The 7630-nt window shown below is 42.1% G+C and overlaps 1 pseudogene; it reads left to right on the top strand.

Moving 5' to 3' along the window:
* The first annotated feature begins 315 nt into the window (after window positions 1–315).
* On the top strand, window positions 316–1610 carry LOC114664442 (general transcription factor II-I repeat domain-containing protein 2A-like; annotated as a pseudogene).
* Window positions 1611–7630: the final 6020 nt, after the last annotated feature.

Raw genomic sequence — 7630 nt, 5'->3', positions numbered from 1 at the left:
GGAGTCTTCAGTGCTAATTTGCCCTGAGAAAAAAATCGCTTTTGCAAATGTGTCTCTCTCGAGGGGCACCATAACGAGGTGGGTCGAGAACACTGCTGGGAATTTGGCGCTTCAACTGCAAAAGAAAACGGATAATTTTGTCTTGTTTTCTTTGGCTCTGGACGAGAGCTGTGATGTCCATGATACAGCCCAGTTACTTATCTTTGTACGTGGATTAACAAAAGACTTTAAGATGACAGAGGAGCTGGCAGCTATGCGGCCAATAAAAGGGACTACAACGGGGAGTGATTTGTTCACTAGGAGGTAAATGCATCCATGGACATGCTGGGACTAAAATGGGACAAACTGGTAGGTGTTACAACCGATAGCTGTCTAAATCTGACGGGGAAAAATGTTGGACTTTTGAGGCAGATGCAAGATAAAGTGACTGAAATTAACCCAGAACAGAAATTGATATTTTGCATTGTATCATTCATCAGGAGATGTTGTGCAAGTCAGTGGTAAAAATTAGCCATGTTGTTGATGTTGTAACTAAAATAGTTAATTTCATCAGGGCAAGAGCACTGAATCACAGACAGTTTGTTTCACTGTTAGAGGAGCATGAAAGTGAACACAGTGACATAGGCTACCAGACAGCTGTGAGATGGCTCAGCTTTGGCAAGGTGCTTAAAAGAGTATGGGACCTGAGAGCAGAGATTCAGGAGTTTTGTGAAAAGAAAGACAAGGACATTCCAGAGCTGTCAGATACATGCTGGATTGCAGATCTGGCCTTTGCTATAGATAGATAGATAGATAGATAGATAGATAGATAGATAGATAGATAGATAGATAGATAGATAGATAGATAGATAGATAGATAGATAGATAGATAGATAGATAGATAGATAGATAGATAGATAGATAGATAGATAGATAGATAGATAGATAGATAGATAGATAGAACTTTATTAATCCCCAAGATGTGACTGCACTAATGAATGAACTAAATACCAAGCTGCAAGACAAGGGCCTCTGAGCACACGAAATGTACAGCTTGGTGACAGCTTTCATGAGAAAGTTGATTTTTCTTTCAAGTCAATTAGAGGGCAACATTCTCACTCACATGCCAACACTGAAAGAAGCCGCACTATCAGCTGATCACCTCCACAAGTATTTATCCATGTTAGGGGCACTGCATGGTGAGTTTTGAAGAAGATTTGAAGACTTCAAAACAGTTGAGAGTTAAATGCACATGATTTCTCTCCCTTTACTTATAGTGTGGATAATGCACCCAGTGATGTCCAGCTTGCACTCATTGATCTGCATTCTGATAATCTACTGGCAGAGCATTTTAAGTCAGTATCACTGGTAGAGTTTTATTCCTCTCTCAAAGAGGAAATCCTCCCACACTTGAGGAGGTGGGATGCTCAGAGGATGCTGGTTCTCTTTGGATCTACCTACAGTACATCTGTGAACAAACACTCTCAGTGATGAAGTTTAACAAATCCAGATACAGATCCTCTGTCAGCGATGATCACTTGTGTGCTGTCCTTCGCATATCCACCTCAGATATTCAACCTGACTTCAGTGTACTTGTTCAAGCCCAAAACAGGCTAGATTTCTCTCACTGAACACAAAAGAACTGAGGTAAATTAATGTGATGTTGGTCTTTGAAAACTAGTTAATAAAGTTATGATGCTATGCTGCAAAAAATGCACATTTTCTAAATTGTTATTATAAATGTTCCTTAAATAGTGCAATAATTCTGTGCTCCACACTTGTTTGATTGACTGTTTGACATGTTTGGTTTACTGTGCTTTATCAATGTAAGTTGATGCTGCTATTTTACGTTAAGTTATGATGCTAGTTTTTTTAAACATTGCAAAAGTTGAAATTTTCTAAACTGTTTTTGTGATTGTTCATTAAATAGAATTATATATATATATATATATATATATATATATATATATATATATATATATATAGAATTCTATCTTCCACATTTTCTCATTGTAATGTTTCATTTACTGTTCTTATAGTGGGATATCATATATATTGGAAATTAATTAAGAATATTATAGGTATTAAGTATACATTAAGTATATTATATATATTCCGGCCCTCTAAAACCATTCCAATTTCTCATGTGGCCCCTTTGGAAAAATAATTGCCCACCCCTGGCCTAGGGGGTTGCCAACCAGGACCCCAAGCTGTTTCGTCATGTGGTGGGTGCGGCGATGCTCTTTATCGGTGTATGTTCTCCAACCTGACCTGACCTGATATACTCTTTAAAGGATGTAGAAAGACCAGGAGGTGCTCAGAAAACTGTTTTTCCAATGTTCTATTTGTAAATTAATCTAACAATCTGTGTTTCTAGAAGTGAGGCTATTTCCTAACTGGCTTAATTTACACTATGTTTTTATAGGAATAGCTAAGAAAGTTTCATTTCATACTAATTTTCAGAGGGTAAAAGATTATACCATAATCCAAGTAACTATGTAAAACTGATATTCTATTGAAATTAGCAGACACTTATATGAATTTAACATTAACTTTCAAAGGTTGGCTCTTACACTGTGGTATGTTGTCATTGTCATGGTGCTTCGGACTTCTTATTTCAGGAGTTACAGAAAGTCTGACCCAGTGAATACCCTGAGAGGCCAGACCCACTGACGAAGCCAGGAGTTTACAGAGATTGTTTCCTGTTGGAATGGCTATCTCTCCGTGAGAGCATCAGGAAACATCCAAACCTGCTGTTCCTGTTTATGAGAACCCTGTACTTGTATTTCACCTTTGTGTCAAACTTTAAGCTGATAATTGTTAACTCCTGGCAATTGCATTTAGTTGAGTTCAAAGGTGCCAGTGGAGTGAGCCACGAGTGTTTTTAACAATTAAAAAGATCTGGTCTGGCACATTTTTTAGTACAATGCTATAAAACTTGACCAAAGGGCACTTGTAGTCAAACTGCATGGAATTTTAGTGCTTTTAAGTAATGGAAATTGGGAGAGAGTAGGAGTTCAAAATAAATAAGCCAAGGTCAAGGTAACCAGAAAAGTAACACACAAGGCCAAGGATGTGAAAAAATTATCGTGGTCTAGGAATTTAGTAAGAGGATTAGAAACCAAAAGTTCACATAATGAGAGGCAAGATATAGGACAAAAATCATAGAACCAAGACATAATACATACACACAGAGCTTATAGCTGTCACACAGAGTCTCAAGAAGGCAGCAGACTCGAGCTTTATTGCATGATGCATACAAAGACTCAAATCAAGTGCAATGAGCAATTAGCAATTCAGCAAGCTTACATTTATTACACTTCTTTTCACTTTTGCAAAATACTCTCCTCCTTCTAGTTCTTCCCATCATTACCTAATGTTCAAATCCACCATTACCTAATGTCCATCACTTGACCAAAACTGCCGTCATTACTTCATACCCTGTGCAGGTATCCAAAACTTATTCTTTGATCAAGAACACAGCTTAAGTCGAAACCAGGAGGACCCACATGAGATATTGTGCTTCTCAAATGAAAATTACTTGATGTCCAAGCATCTCCCAAGGTTGAAGTTTTAGCAGCTGCATTTCTAAAACAATGGTCTGCTTAACCCTCTCTAAGTACACAATGTCCTTGACTAAAATTTTTAAGCTTAGCAGCAAGATATTGGTGGTTTGCAGCTGCAAAGAGAAAATTAATAAAATATGCAGGCAGAGCTTTTTATGGTTTAACCCTTACTATACTAGCATGCCGTGAAAGAAAAAATAACTGCTTGCAAGCTACTTAAGGTTAATAGCTGACAAAGCCATTTCACTATAACAGCAGGTTATTCATACAGGCGTCTGTCATAAGAAAGGGTGCAGTAAGCTGATCTGGGACAATTTCCAGTTTCTTTAGGAATGTGTCTTTTTGACACAGGAAAGATGAGCTTTCCTTCTTTAGGGTCTATTTGACAAGTAAAAAAAATAAATAAATATGAACAGATGGCCCATTAAAGTAATAAAATAAAATGCTTAAGTAAATGATATTAGACTTTTTGATTAAGTAAGGGGAAGGGGGAAGAAGAAGAAATTATAAAAAGCCAATCGAAAAATTGAACTTTGCTCTTCTGCCTTGCAACGTAGAAACCAGGTATCCGTCTGTGACTAAATAACAATCTAATTGATTGAACTATTCCTGTCTTACTCAGTGCATTAGGATATAATACTTCTTTTCATATATGCTTATGATTTGCTCTTTGAATATATGCAAATCATCAACTTTAAGAATATACTTTTCTACATAGCAAACAATCATTTTGCTAGAGTTTTAGGTTGAATCCATAAACTAGGACAAACCAGGTAGTCTAAGGGGCTGACCTTTATACCCCTTGACCTATGATGTCATACCATTCATGACTCCTGTTGTCATTGCTAACAACCCCACAGCAACCATCTGCACTAAAGTCCCCCAATGGTTGTGCCCACAGCAAAAACAAAGTTGCGCTAATACTAAGTAAAGATGCATTTAAACAAAAAATACCCTAAGTTCTTGTCTATAAGCCGCGGCTTATCTAAGGAAAAAAGTTGTGAAAATGAAAAAATAGAATATCGGCTTATACATAAGTCCGGCTTATACAGTAATCCCTCCTCCATCGCGGGGGTTGCGTTCCAGAGCCACCCGCGAAATAAGAAAATCCGCGAAGTAGAAACCATATGTTTATATGGTTATTTTTATATTGTCATGCTTGGGTCACAGATTTGCGCAGAAACACAGGAGGTTGTAGAGAGACAGGAACGTTATTCAAACACTGCAAACAAACATTTGTCTCTTTTTCAAAAGTTTAAACTGTGCTCCATGACAAGACAGAGATGACAGTTCTGTCTCACAATTAAAAGAGTGCAAACATATCTTCCTCTTCAAAGGTGTGTGTGTCAGGAGCACAGAATGTCACATAGATAGAGAAAACAATCTCTAGCAAATAAATCAGTGGTGCTGTTTGGCTTTTAAGTATGCGAAGCACCGCGGCACAAAGCTGTTGAAGGCGGCAGCTCACACCCCCTCCGTCAGGAGCAGGAAGAGAGAGAGAGCCAGAGTTTGTTTTTCAGTCAAAAATCAATACGTGCCCTTCGAGCTTTTAAGTATGCGAAGCACTGTGCAGCATGTCTTTTCAGGAATCAGCTTTACAAAAGATAGCAACGTGAAGATAATCTTTCAGCATTTTTAGACGAGCGTCCGTATCGTCTAGGTGTGCGAACAGCCCCCCTGCTCACACGCCCTACTTCAGGATCAGAGAAAGTCAACGCAAGAGAGACAGAGAAAAGTAAGTTGGGTAGCTTCTCAGCCATCTGCCAATAGCGTCCCTTGTATGAAATCAACTGGGCAAACCAACTGAGGAAGCATGTACCAGAAATTAAAAGACCCATTGTCCGCAGAAATCCGCGATATATATTTAAATATGCTTACACATAAAATCACAATTTAAATGACCGCTACGCGCGCGTGTTGACTCGGCGACGCCCAGAGCAGAAAGAACGCGCTCCAACCGCGCCATGCGGGGAGTGAGAGAGACGCCAATATCTCACCCTCCCTCCCCCCTTAAAGAAATTAAATGGGAGCGAGTGAGACCACTGACCTCCCTCCCTTCTATTAGTTATAGGTTATAGTACGTTCGGCTTATCCATGAGTCCGGCTTATCTATGATACGATTTTATTTTAAAAATTCGTATGATTTTTGGTCTCCGGCTTATACATGAGTCCGGCTTATAGACAAGAACCTAGGGTACAAAAAAACCCTAAAATGATACAGTATATAAATTAAACTTAAATTTAGAGCCCCAAGACACATTTACAAAAAATAAAGATAAGTGTCAAATCATGACTGCATTCTTATACTGACATACACCTTCTCTAAATAAAAAACTTCACTTAAAAACATTACTTCATGTAACCATGCAAAATGACACCTTTTATTGGCTAACTAGTGTCATTTTGCTTGGCTTTTCTCTACATTCATAATGGTTAACACGGTACAACACCCTAGTACTATTCATGTAACCATGTAAAATAGCAGTGGGGAATTAGCACAGCCAGGAAGGAACAGGACTAGATGTCCAATACACTCACAACCATCACTACTAAAGTGTTTAGCATCAAGCTCACCGACTAGACTTGGTTCATGGTGACTTGGGAACCACTGCATGCCAGGAGGACCTTGATGATGTCATCAACAGTGCAAACAACTAAGTGAGTCTGATAGAGGCTGAAATATTGGGCAGCTTCTGGGGACTCCCTCGTTCTGCTGGGAGACTTCAATGCTCATGTGGGCAATGACAGTGAGACCTGGAAGGGCGTGATTGGGAGGAATGCCCCCCCCCCCCCCCGATCTGAACCCGAGCGGTGTTTTGTTATTGGACTTCTGTGCTCGTCATGGATTGTCCATAACGAACACCATGTTCAAGCAAAGGGGTGTTCATATGTGCACTTGGCACCAGGACACCCCTAGGCCTCAGTTTGATGATCGACTTTGTGGTCGTGTCGTCGGACCTGCGGCCACATGTCTTCGACACTCGGGTGAAGAGAGGAGCGGAGCTGTCAACTGATCACCACCTGGTAGTGAGTAGGCTTCGATGGTGGGGGAGGATGCCGGTCAGACCAGGTAGGCCCAAACGTGTTGTGAGGGTCTGCTGGGAACGGCTGGCAGAGCTCCCTGTCAGAAGTAGCTTTAACTCCCACCTCCGGCAGAACTTCGACCACATCCCGAGGGAGGTGGGGGACATTGAGTCGGAATGGGCCATGTTCCGTGCCTCTGTTGTTGAGGTGGCTGACCGGAGCTGTGGCCGTAAGGTGGTCGGTGCCTATCGTGGCGGCAATCCCCAAACCCGTTGGTGGACACCAGCGGTGAGGGATGCCGTCAAGCTGAAGAAGGAGTCCTACAGGATCTTTTTGTCCTGTGGGACTCTGGAGGCAGCTGATAGGTACCGGCAGGCCAAGCGGATGGTTGCTGAGGCAAAAACTCGGGCGTGGGAGGAGTTTGGGGAGGCCATGGAAAATGACTTTCGGACGGCTTCGAGGAGATTCTGGTCCGCCATCCGGCGTCTCAGGAGGGGGAAGCAGTGCAGTGTCAACACTGTATATGGTGGGGATGGTGCGCTGTTGACATCGACACGGGACAGGTCGGTGGGGGGAGTACTTCGAAGACCTCCTCAATCCCACTAACATGCCTTCCAATGAGGAAGCAGAGCCTGGGGACTCGGAGGTGGGCTCCCCCATCTCTGGGACTGAGGTCACCGAGGTGGTCAAAAAAGTCCTTGGTGGCAGGGCCCCGGGGGTGGATGAGATACGCCCGGAGTTCCTCAAGGCTCTGGATGTTGTAGGACTGTCTTGGTTGACACGCCTCTGCAACATCGCATGGACATCAGGAACAGTGCCTCTGGATTGGCAGATTGGGGTGGTGGTCCCCCTCTTTAAGAAGGGGGACCGGAGGGTGTGTTCCAACTACAGAGGGATCACACTCCTCAGCCTCCCTGGAAAAGTCTGTTTGGGGGTCCTGGAGAGGAGGGTCCGTCGGATAGTCGAACCTCGGATTCAGGAAGAACAGTGGTTTTCGTCCTGGTCGCGGAACAGTGGACCAGCTCTACACCCTTAGCAGGGTCCTGGAGGGTGCATGGGAG

Source organism: Erpetoichthys calabaricus, chromosome 14, assembly GCF_900747795.2.
Source record: "Erpetoichthys calabaricus chromosome 14, fErpCal1.3, whole genome shotgun sequence".
Classification (NCBI taxonomy): domain Eukaryota; kingdom Metazoa; phylum Chordata; class Cladistia; order Polypteriformes; family Polypteridae; genus Erpetoichthys; species Erpetoichthys calabaricus.
Note: the sequence above shows the minus strand (reverse complement) of the source record. Positions and strands in the feature narration are given on the sequence as shown.